At 44.1% G+C, this 12,963-nt stretch overlaps 1 protein-coding gene across 5 annotated transcripts in view; it reads left to right on the plus strand.

Annotated features, from left to right (window-relative positions):
• Window positions 1-12,963, plus strand: part of CILK1 (ciliogenesis associated kinase 1) — a 166,084-nt gene that overhangs the window by 124,639 nt on the left and 28,482 nt on the right. The window lies entirely within an intron of this gene.

Here is a 12,963-nt window from a genome sequence, read left to right on the forward strand (position 1 = left end):
AAGAGAAGTTTAATTCAGCTGTTATATATTATTGATCATATTATTGAATAATTGTTAAAATCAACAATCTGAAAAATTTTTATACTGACACATTTGGAATCAATTCTGAAGCATGTTGGGTGTTTTGACTATGACAAGTTATAGTAGAATTGCTTCTCTTCTTGGCTAGTGTGAATTAACCTCCAGAAAAGATTTTATTTAGTGTACTATTATTAGTTTTTTTTCTTGTGCTATGTCTAACCTGGAACCTCCATGATGTTCATAGTAGATTGTTTACACTAGAATATTGCTATATAGGGCTGTGCAGTTGCTTTGTGTTCTGGGACTCCCTCTGGCATTCAGGCCTCTGTCATTTAGGAGATCATAGTCCTACAATGGACTACTACAGCATAAAACACTCTAGTGAGATCGTTTTTCCTGCTAGTGACATGGTGCCAGCAACCTATCTTCAATGTTGTCAGTCTCTTGTCAGGCCTGTAGCAGATAGATGTGTATCTTCTTTATTTGTTTTGTTAATTTGTTTTTTGTACTAAAGAAATAGGTATATTCTATTTTAATAAGAACCAATCATCATATTTATACTTTTTTGTTTGCTAAAATGACTTCTATGCAAAATTAAAGCAGAGCAAAAAAGGGGGCAGGTACGACAACGATAAACAAAATAGTAGATAAAATGAATATACAGTAGCTTGCTAATTCTTCATCCCCAAACATTCTGTTTCATCACTTAACAATACCAGCCACATGGTCTGTATATTATGGTGCAAAAGACTTCATCCTAACATGAAAGATTCCTTTTCATTGAAATGGAGCAGGAGAAAAACATGTCTGCCATTTTTGCTATTTAAAATACACCTCCCAGATGAGATAAGTAACTTAATTTTTATCAAACCATTACTGACAGTTAAGGACTATTTTTTTTGTCGTGTGGTGGTGGGTTTTTTGGCCCTTTTTTCCATGCCTGGTGCATGCAATCATTTTCAGGTAAAATTTATTGTGTAAAAATGTTGCATGTTTTTTTCTGTTGCTAGCTGAGTAATACTGAATTAGGCCCTTAGACACTCAGTGTGTGACTATGCATCACAGCCTTAAAGAGAACCCGAGGTGTGTTTAAAGAATGTTATCTGCATACAGAGGCTGGATCTGCCTATACAGCCCAGCCTCTGTTGCTATCCCAAACCCCACTAAGGTCCCCCTGCACTCTGCAATCCCTCATAAATCACAGCCATGCTGTGAGGCTGTGTTTACATCTGTAGTGTCAGTCTCAGCTGCTCCCCCGCCTCCTGCATAGCTCCGGTCCCTGCCCCTTTCCCTTCCCTCCAATCAGCAGGGAGGGAAGGGATGCAGGCCGGGACTGGAGTTCTGCAGGAGGCGGGGAGAGCAGCAAACTGACACTATAGAGATAAACACAGCCAGCTCTGACAAGCTGTTTGTCAGCAGCGTGGCTGTGATTTATGAGGGATTGCAGAGTGCAGGGGGACCTTAGGGGGGTTTGGGATAGCAACAGAGGCTGGGCTGTATAGGCAGATCCAGCCTCTGTATGCAGATAATATTCTTCAAACCCACCTCGGGTTCTCTTTAAGCTGGCCACTAATGGTCCAATTTCTAGCGAAAAATCATTCGAGCGATCAGAAATTCTGATCGGATTGGTTGTAAATAATCTCCATTGGTGGACACAATCGATTATGAACGAGTGAAAAAAATGTCGCCCGAATGAATTTTCGTCGAACGAAAATTTGGATTTTCCTGGTGGTCGTGATAGATAGGAAGCAATGATTGGTTAGTTGATGGTGTAGTGAACGATTTTTCGTCCGATCAGAATTTCTGATCGCTCAAACGATTTTTCGCTACAAATTGGACCGTTAGTGGCCAGCTTTAGGGGAAAAAAAAGAGGAATTTGAATACATTTTTTTTTTACTAGTGATGTGTAAATTATTTAAGTTCTGCACTTTAGATTTATGATTTTTTTAGTGTTTAATCAGCAGATAAAACTTCGGTATTGAAGGTTGCTGCTGTTGCAGGATTTCCTGCAGTGGGCTTGCCATTTCCTCAGGGTGATATAATTGTGCCACCACAGATGCACTCAGTGCTTATTCTGTCCATTGCTCCTAGTGCTCATCCAGATTTCTGCTGTTGAACTCCCCAAAATATCTAAAGAAACCACTTGTGACACCTCTAAGCTTAAAAACACTAACCATCCCACCTAAAGCTGAGAGATAACCACTGCCTAAGGCATATTTCTCCTTGAACTTGTAATTCATTTTCCTAACCTCAAAGTACACAAACCTCATGCAGGTGCTTGTAGACACTGCCAGATGTTGGAAGGACAGATGAAAGCACAGGTCAGAAAGCATGTTGTAATGTTAATTGTTCTCTGCTAGCATACGTCAGCAGCACTTGTAGCATTCCTTTTCGCCTTTCCATTGACAAATGCTTGTATTCTCAGTTAATCATGGCACACAGGTTGATGGGCCTTTCTGACAATGATTTGTGCTGAGGGGGAACAATTTTGCCTGCTCTTAAGTGTCTGTGAAGGTCCTCTTTTCAGTTTGCAGATAGGCAATGATAAGGGGTGATTGTAACACTTTTGATAACCACTTAACCCTTTCGGGACCAAGGACGTTAGTTACGTGCTCTGTGTGGCTGCCTGCTGATGACAGGCTGTAACTCTACCAGGTTAAGAGATCATGGCTGGCCGCCAGCTCTTTCTGCATGGTTATTGGAAGATTTCACCGCATCTTCTTCATAGTCTCAAGATAACAGAAAAAAAAAGAAATGGAGTTCAAGGATCCCAGTAATAATCTACACATGAAATTTAAATACATTTCTTTGGTGTCATACTATAGAGATTACCTTGTGGTGTGCTGTGTGGTTCCACACCTTCATACAGTCTGGAGTTATAACGCTTCAAATAAATGTTGGAACTAGCACTTCCTTATAATGTTCTTTTTATGAAACCGAGGTATTATTTTCCAGTATACAAATAATGCAGTGAATGGTATAAACAAATCGGCTACAATAGCCATAAATAAGCACTGTGAGTCTGAAGCGTTACAAAATATCTGTTTTTACTTACAGTTCTTATAGTGTAGTATGGTGGTAGCTGAAACGCCACTATCCCACGGCTGAATGATCCCAGAAAGATGCCTCTTTCCCCCCAAATCCCCGGGGCAGAAATCCATGACTTTCTTGGTCGTGGATTTCGCTGTCCGGGGAGGCAGAGCTATCCGCTCTAACTCTGCCTCATGCGCGTCAATCAGCGCACGGATCTCCGCCTCCTCCCCGCGAAGGAAGACTGAGAGGGGCAGGGAGAGGCAGCGATTGACACAGCAGAGGCAGAGCTAAAGCGGAAAACTCTGCCTCAAACAGGAAGCAATCCCCGGATTTTGCCCTGGGGATTTGGGGGGCAAAGAAGGATCATTCAGCCACGGGATGGCGGCGTTTCAGCTACCACCATACTACACTATAAGAATTGTAAGTAAAAACAGATATTTTGTAACGCTTCAGACTCTCTTTAAGCAGCAACAGCATCATGCCATTTTGAGTGTCAAACTGTTTTTCAAGCTGCTCAGCTTATTATGTTCTAAAAAAAGTCTTCTTAATGCAGGGGTCACAAATCCAAAAAGAAATTTACACTATGTTGTGGTTAACTCAACCTTTGGTGGGGAGTTTTTTGCTTTGAGGTGTCACATTGTCCCTTTATATAATTTAGCATCTTCTGTGCTGAAGCTGGTACTGAAAAAAAAAGAGCTAAGCCCCATTTCTGATAATGATACCAGTACTATTCCCCCAGCTATAAGAGCTGGTCACAGAGAGAACCCATTAGCTGGGGAGGGGGTATTTCGCTGATAACTGCACCATAAACCCTTGCCTCATACAGGTCCTTCTCAAAAAATTAGCATATTGTGATAAAGTTCATTATTTTCTGTAATGTACTGATAAACATTAGACTTTCATAATACCGTATTTTAGATTAATTACACACAACTGAAGTAGTTCAAGCCTTTTATTGTTTTAATATTGATGATTTTGGCATACAGCTCATGAAAACCCCAAATTCCTATCTCAAAAAATTAGCATATTTCATCCGACCAATAAAAGAAAAGTGTTTTTAAAACAAAAAAAAGTAAACCTTCAAATAATTATGTTCAGTTATGCACTCAATACTTGGTCGGGAATACTTTTGCAGAAATGACTGCTTCAATGCGGCGTGGCATGGAGGCAATCAGCCTGTGGCACTGCTCAGGTGTTATGGAGACCCAGGATGCTTCGATAGCGGCCTTAAGCTTATCCAGAGTGTTGGGTCTTGCGTCTCTCAACTTTCTCTTCACAATATCCCACAGATTCTCTATGGGGTTCAGGTCAGGAGAGTTGGCAGCCCAATTGAGCACAGTAATACCATGGTCAGTAAACCATTTACCAGTGGTTTTGGCACTGTGAGCAGTTGCCAGGTCGTGCTGAAAAATGAAATCATCTCCATAAAGCTTTTCAGCAGATGGAAGCATGAAGTGCTCCAAAATCTCCTGATAGCTAGCTGCATTGACCCTGCCCTTGTTAAAACACAGTGGACCAACACCAGCAGCTGACATGGCACCCCAGACCATCACTGACTGTGGGTACTTGACACTGGACTTCAGGCATTTTGGCATTTCCCTCTCCCCAGTCTTCCTCCAGACTCTGGCACCTCGATTTCCGAATGACATGCAGAAGTTGCTTTCATCCGAAAAAAGTACTTTGGACCACTGAGCAACAGTTCAGTGCTGCTTCTCTGTAGCCCAGGTCAAGCGCTTCTGCCGCTGTTTCTGGTTCAAAAGTGGCTTGACCTGGGCAATGCGGCACCTGTAGCCCATTTCCTGCACACGCCTGTACACGGTGGCTCTGGATGTTTCTACTCCAGACTCGGTCCACTGCTTCCGCAGGTCCCCCAAGGTCTGGAATCGGTCCTTCTCCACAATCTTCCTCAGGTTCCGGTCGCCTCTTCTCGTTGTGCAGCGTTTTCTGCCACACTTTTTCCTTCCCATAGACTTCCCACTGAGGTGCCTTGATACAGCACTCTGGGAACAGCCTATGCGTTCAGAAATGTCTTTCTGTGTCTTACCCTCTTGCTTGAGGGTGTCAATGATGGCCTTCTGGACAGCAGTCAGGTCGGCAGTCTTACCCATGATTGCGGTTTTGAGTAATGAACCAGGCTGGGAGTTTTTAAAAGCCTCAGGAATCTTTTGCAGGTGTTTAGAGTTAATTAGTTGATTCAGATGATTAGGTTAATAGCTCGTTTAGAGAACCTTTTCATGATATGCTAATTTTTTGAGATAGGAATTTTGGGTTTTCATGAGCTGTATGCAAAAATCATCAATATTAAAACAATAAAAGGCTTGAACTACTTCAGTTGTGTGTAATGAATCTAAAATATATGAAAGTCTGTTTATCAGTACATTACAGAAAATAATGAACTTTATTACAATATGCTAATTTTTTTAGAAGGACCTGTATTATTGATTTCCCACTAGACCAAGGGTGTCCAAACAGCTTCTGTGCCCATCAGCTGTAGGCAGGATGGATGCTTTGCAAGGAGAAGGGAAGGCTATGTCACCACAGTCGGGGTTGGTAAAGCTGAGTGAAACCTCCGTACTCTCTACTTGATACCAAATCTGATAACCATGTCACTGGACTGGTATAGTTCCAGGGCCTCATGCTATTTTTGGTTTTTAATCAGTTTACAGAAGAAAGCTGCAGAACGTTTGTTTTTCATAACTAAAGCACAGCTTCAGTTTTATCAGTGAATGTTTGCTTTGTTCAGGGAGGAATATTAGTTAAAAAGCCTGCATTCCATTACAGACAAACACACGTATTGTGATTAACGCTGACCTAAACTCAGAACTTTCTCTCTGCTCTAAGAGATACGCAACTGCTTAATAACCTTTAAAGTAAAACATTTCTTTGTTACAGCTAATACAATTTCTGCAATTAATCTGTAGTGTGTCTATTTCCTGCTTTCATGGGATCAGACATATTGTTATTATCCTTTGCTTGCAGATTAGCTTATCTGCCATTGCAGTCAGGTGACACGGGGAGAGACCAAATTACAGCTTATGATTATTCACAGGTAACCAGGCTTTAGTTTTTAAAGAATTCTGCGAGGAGCTTGGCTTTTAAGGCAAACCTCCGCCATGTTGTACATTGTTTGACTGACGCACACTGACATTCTACCTAGTTGGCCGTAGCTGCAGAATGTATTGTCTTTATAATTGGGGACAGCCATCATACTCCCATGCAATTTAAAAAATATTGCTTGCATCTGACACTTTTTCGGACTGTATAAACAATTCATTTCTACCTCTAGGCATTTCTGAGATAACCGTTTACACAGAAGGGAGGAAACATATTTTTTTTTATATATGAAAAGAGACGTTTAGAGTTCAAGTTTACTTTAACTATATGCTACACCTATTCTAAATTGCTATTGTATTATGGAAATGTCTTGTTACTTTGGTTTTGTTAGAATTTGTGATAACTGATTAATTCATACATTGAGGGAATGACGTATTTAATCCTCTGCTGATTTTGCTCATTTGCTCTCTGACCAAGAAATGACCAGTCTATAATTGTAATGGTAGGTTTATTGTAGCTGTGAGAGGAGACAGAATAACAACAAAAGAACCCTGAAAGACCCAGTACCCCAAAGTCAGAGCTGGAAGTGCCTTGTAATGAGTGAAATAAGTATTTAATCCTCTATCAAAAGATGTCTTAGTGCAGTGGTTCTCAAACTTTTCCGGGTCAAGGCACCCTTGATGACTCTGAAATTTTTTCAAGGCACCCCTTAGCAAAAATAATTATGGTTGCCATATTTTGCATTAAATATTGCCCAACTATATGTATTACAAACACCATATGAAATATTCCCCCTCTAGTTACATAGCATCCCAGTTAGGCAGGCAGTGTCCCCCCTTAAGGTAGGTAATGAAAAGCTTAAGTTAGGAAATGTCCCCCTTTAGATAGGCTTCATCCATGTTACACCTCTAGTGGTCCCCTTTAGTGTCCCCCTTTGTCCCTACCAGGTGGTCAGTGTTCCCCTTTAGTTAGGCAACATACCTCTTTAGGTAGGCAGTAGCCCCATTTAGATGGGCAACAACCCCTTTTAGGCAGACGATTACCTCCTTTTAACACCCCTGCCTTTCTTTAGGAAAGCAACATACCCTCCAGACTGATTTATGTTTGCAAGTTAAAGGAGGACTCTGCCTTATTATGCTTAGGGATTTATGGAAGGGTCTCTGAGTAATCATGTTTGATGATTTAGAGGGGAGAGTCCTGCTTTAAATCCCCAAGCATAATAAGGCAGACTATCCCCAAAATTCATAGATAAAATTATGCAGCACTTCCCCTTTCAAATACCAAAAATAATGAGGTATAGTTCCTCAAACATACTTAGGAGTTCCCCTCTAAGAAATGCACTGAGGGTGCTGGAGAGAAAAGAGCAGGGTGAGGGGTGCTAGGAGCAGAGTGGAGCATAGTGTGAGGGTGCTAGGAGCAGGGTGAGGGGTGCTAGGAGCAGAGTGTGAGGGTGCTAGGAGCAGAGTGGAGCCGAGTGTGAGGGTGCTAGGAGCAGAGTGTGAGGGTGCTAGGAGCAGGGTGAGGGGTGCTAGGAGCAGATTGTGAGGGTGCTAGGAGCAGAGAGGAGCAGAGTGTGAGGGTGCTAGGAGCAGAGTGTGAGGGTGCTAGGAGCAGAGTGTGAGGGTGCTAGGAGCAGGGTGAGGGGTGCTAGGAGCAGAGTGTGAGGGTGCTAGGAGCAGAGTGGAGCAGAGTGTGAGGGTGCTAGGAGCAGAGTGTGGGGGTGCTAGGAGCAGATTGTGAGGGTGCTAGGAGCAGAGTGGAGCAGAGTGTGAGGGTGCTAGGAGCAGAGTGTGAGGGTGCTAGGAGCAGGGTGAGGGGTGCTAGGAGCAGAGTGTGAGGGTGCTAGGAGCAGAGTGTGAGGGTGCTAGGAGCAGAGCAGCAGGCAGAAATTGTGTTGTACTGAGGACGTGGGGGGGAGGGCAGACAGCGTGGGCTGACAGTAAGGAGAAGGAGAAGGCATTATCTCACTTGTCACACACATTCTACGTTGCACATGCTTTGTCTCTGCAGTCCCTGGCCTGGTGAAGATCCTCTCTCTATTCCAATTCGTACACTCCCGCCTCGCATCACTAGCTGTTCTCCGTGGGGAGGCGGGGATACTCGGATAGTCAGGCAATGTAGATTAAATCCTCTCCCCCTTGCGTCCCACTGTGCTGTCAAACAAAGTACAGGGGGCGGGGTAGGGATCTTCTCTCGCTAGCTCTACACGCAGACACAGCCAGCCTGCGTCTGTGATAGTACAATGCAGAGCAGGACTTTGAAGTACTGCAGAAGATTAGAACAGTACTGGGAGGGTAGCTGCGGCACCCCTGGGATGAGTTCACGGCGCACCAGGGTGCCGCGGCACCCAGTTTGAGAACCTCTGTCTTAGTGCTTTGTGGCAAAACACTTGTTGGCAATCACAGAGGTCAGACGTTTCTTGTGGTTGGCCACCAGGTTTCCACACATCTTGGGATTTTGGGCCACTCCTCCTTACAGGTCCTCTCCAAGTCAGTAAGGTTTTGAGGCTGATGCGTGGCAACTTGAACCTTCAGCTCCCTGCACAGATTTTCTATTGGATTAAGGTCTGGAGACTGGCTAGGCCAGGCATGGGCAAACGTGGCCCTCCAGCTGTTAAGGAACTACAAGTCCCACAATGCATTTTCCTTTGAGTCATGACTGTGGCTGTCCAGGGCCGGATTACCAACCAGGCAACAAAAGCAGTCGCCTGGGGACCCCATTCAGAGTCAAAGGGGCCCCATCAGCACATAAACCAGCCCTCGCCATCCTGTCAGCGGTGGCTGGATGGTATAATGGTTAAAGGGACTCTGAGCAGTGCAGTAACTATGGAAAGATGCATATCATTTTAAAGCTCTCTTTCTCCTCTTTCCAATGATATATAAACGGCCGCCTTATGCCTTTCAGTTTTCGATATTTTCGCGATCGAAATTGCGGCCACAGAACGACAGCTCGATTCAGCACAATGCAATGAAATATATATATATATATATATATATATATATATATATATATATATATATAACCCAGGGGGATATAATTACAAACATCATGCTGGTAGGTGTGAGGATGTAATTAATTAGTTGTGGGTATGCTTAAAGGCATACCCATAGGCACTGCTCGGAGTCCCTTTAAGGGCTCTGCCTCTGACACAGGAGACCAGGGTTCGAATCTCGGCTCTGCCTGTTCAGTAAGCCAGCACCTATTCAGTAGGAGACCTTAGGCAAGTCTCTCTAACACTGCTACTGCCTATAGGGCGCGTCCTAGTGGCTGCAGCTCTGGCGCTTTAAGTCCGCCAGGAGAAAAGCGCGATATAAATGTTATTTGTCTCGTCTTGTCTTGTCAAATGATGCTGTGCGCTGCTGATTGTCTTCAGAGCCAGACTCTCCTCCTAGGTCCCCCTCCTGCTACTGTGCGCTCTGCCGCTGCCCACTCCGCCCTCCCTTCCCACAGAGAACCACAGATGCAGCAAGAGTGATAGCAGCAGATGGCAAACGCTCACTCACCTATCCATGATCCAAGCGATAGAGATCCCGTCATCTGAAACCCACCTGTCAATTCTACAGTGCAGCCGCTCGCTCTGAACTTCCTGATTCTCAGATCAGACAGGAAGTAGGAAGTAGTAATAGTAGTAGTAGTAGTAACAGAGCGGCAGCACTCTAGAGGAGACAGATGGGCTCTGGATGACGGGACCTCTATTGCTTGGATCGCAATAGGTGAATGTGAGTCATCTGGTGCTGTCATTCTCCCCCGCTGCGGCTGCCTTCTCTTCTGGACTATTGTATTCACTGGGATGGAGACTGCATGGTGGCTGTGTAGTTTGGGAGGAAATCGGTTGTTCTGTGGTGGGGATGGTTATGTAATTCTGTCTGGGGAGCGGCTTACAGGTTGGCGGTGTCCAGAGCTGCTGCTGTGATATCTGGCGCCCTCTTCACAGGGGTGCCCCAGCCCCTGAGTGCAAATGTCTCAGCCATTCATCTCTCACTCTGCATTTTGCCGCTGCTATTCCCTGCATTGTGCACCCACAGAGGAAAGCGGGCTGTTGCCCATAGCAACCAGTAGCTCGGCTGCCCCGGTGTGTGCGGCATGTTGCTGTGCAGCTGCATCTTCTGATTCTATTACGACATGATGGGGGGCCCAAATCAGTTACTTTGCTTAGGGCCCCATTTAGCCTTAATCCGGCTCTGTGGCTGTCAGACTACTGCAATGCATTGTGGGACTTGTAGTTCCTTAACAGCTGGAGGGCTATATTTGCCCATGCCTGGGCTAGGCCATTTCAGGACCTTCATATGCTTATTCTTCAGCCACTCCTTTGTTACCTTGACCATGTGTTTTAGGTCATTTTCGTGTTAGAATACCCTTCCATGACCCATTTTCATTGCCCTGGCTGAGGCAAGGAGCTGCTCACCCAAGATTTGATGGGACTGGCCCCTTTAATTTTCCCTTTTATGTGGTGTAGGTGTCCTGTCCCCTTAGCACCCCAAAAGCACAATGTGTCCACCTCCATGTTTGATGGTTAGTATAGTGTTCTTGGGGCCATGTGCAGATTTTCACCTCCTCCAAACACAGCGAATGGAATTGATGCCAAAGAAATCAATTTTGTTTTCATCTGACCACAACACTATCACCCAGTTCTCCACTGGATCATTCATATGTGCATTGGCAAACTGCAGACAGGCCTGTGCATGTGTTGTCTTGAGCAGGGGGACCTTTTGGGCTCTGCAAGATTTGAGTCCTTCATGGCATAGTTTTACCTTTTTTTTTTTTAGGGGGGAGAAGGCAGGTCACTATGGTCCCAGCTGCCCTGAAATCATTGACAAATTCTCCCTGTGTAGTTCTGGACTGCTTTGTCACTGTTCTCATTGCCACTCCATAAGGTGAGATCTTGCATGGAGCCCCAGACCGAGGTAGATTTACAGTTATTTTGCTTTCTTCCATATGTGTATTAACATGCCAACTTTTGTCACCATCTCACCAAGCAGCTTGGCGATATTCATGTAGTCCAGTTCTTGTCCCAGACTTCCTTGGACAGACGGCCATGGTGGTTAGTTTGGAATCTGACTGCTAATGTGGACAGGTGTCTTTTATACAGGTCTTGTAATAAGCTGGGATCGGGAGCATTGTCTTACAGAGGGCACTCCTAATCTCAGCTTGTTAACTGTGTACTTATAGTCCTGCAGTCAGTCGGGTGTGGGGAGAAGCTGAGAGATGGCTCTCCCTGCATGCGGGAAAGTAGGGGAATATAACATATATATTCCCTTTCTGATTACCTACCTGTTTCATAATGTGCTTTCAATTAGTTTTTAACTACTTACAACAGTTTATACAATACTGTAACGTGGCGACAAAAATAAGTAAAAAAAAAAAAAACCTGTAAGACAATTTTGTGTATATGAAAAATTGTAACTTTATCATTTGTAAGTAGGAGACAGCCTGTATATACACGTTAAAGGAACACTTAAGTCAAATGAAAAAAATTAGTTTAACTCACCTGGGGCTTTCAATAGCCCCCTGCAGCTGTCCAGTGCCCTCGCCGTCTCTCTCCGATCCTCCTGTCCCTGCCGGCAGCCACTTCCGGTTTTGGCGACAGGAGCCAACAGGCTGAGAACGCAAGTGATTCTTCACGTTCCCAGCCACAATAGCGCCCACTAAGCTGCTATATGATATATACTCTATGCTATAGCGGCATAGAGGGCGCTATTGTGGCTGGGAACGCGAAGAATCACTTGCGTTCCCGGCCTGTCTGCTCCTGTCGCTGAAACCGGAAGTGGCTGCCGGCGGGGACAGGAGGATCGGAGGGAGACGGCGAGGGCACCGGACAGCTGCAGGGGGCTATTGGAAGCCCCAGGTGAGTAAAACTAACTTTTTTCGTTTGACTGAAGTGTCCCTTTAATCCCATCATGCTGTATGCCACTTACATAATTTACTACAACTATGCACCAAGCTTTCCATCACTGTACGAGTAGAATGAGCCAGGTCTCATGAGTATTGCAGTCAGCAGCGCAGTGTTCACTTACATTCAGTAGAATACCTCCCAAACCCAACCAGGTAAGTGTCAGCTGGCAAATATGCACTACAACACCCACAAGGGTAAGATATGCATTGGCATCCAATGCTTCTGTACATGTGGCCTTAATTTGACTTTACCATGTATGCATTACACTACAGCTCATATTAGCACCTTGCTTCTATGTCTTTGTGTGTCTTTTCCAGGATGTTTTATATTTTAAAAAATTGTATTTGTTGTTTTTACTCTGTGCCAAATCTTACAGCTATGCCAGTGCATTTATCAGTAAATGTACTGCAGTGTAAATAAGAATAAACCCTATTTCTCTCTGTGGTTTAATACTGGAGTAACTAGTGACATATTAATGGGCCAAACTTTATAGCAGTGCATAAACTGTTTTTGTGTTCTTCAGATTTATCAGCAATGCTTCTGTTTACACGTGTGTCATTTTTTACAATCTAAAATTAAAAGATTGTCTTTCTTTAAAAGTGTGTGTTGAAATTATTGCATTTTTGTTCTTCATAAATGATTTCAGGAAAATGGTGTAAGTTACATTTATGTGATATGCTTCAGCTTACTAATGCAATACTGCTTGTTCTAAACTTCTACAGAGATAGAGGACAAATAGATTTAGATCAAACCATACTTTTTTTTTGGGGGGGGGGGGGGGGGGGATCTGAAAAGTTCACCACTTTGTAGAGGAATTACCAATGTTACCACTACTTTTGCCATTATTTATTAGTACATAGTGGCAATGGCCAAATTTATATGGCGATCAGACTGGCTGCCACTTCATAAGAGGCCCACAGTGTACACCTTACCACAGTTATTACATTCAGCTGAGTATCCAG

This window comes from Hyperolius riggenbachi, chromosome 4, assembly GCF_040937935.1.
Source record: "Hyperolius riggenbachi isolate aHypRig1 chromosome 4, aHypRig1.pri, whole genome shotgun sequence".
NCBI classification, from domain to species: domain Eukaryota; kingdom Metazoa; phylum Chordata; class Amphibia; order Anura; family Hyperoliidae; genus Hyperolius; species Hyperolius riggenbachi.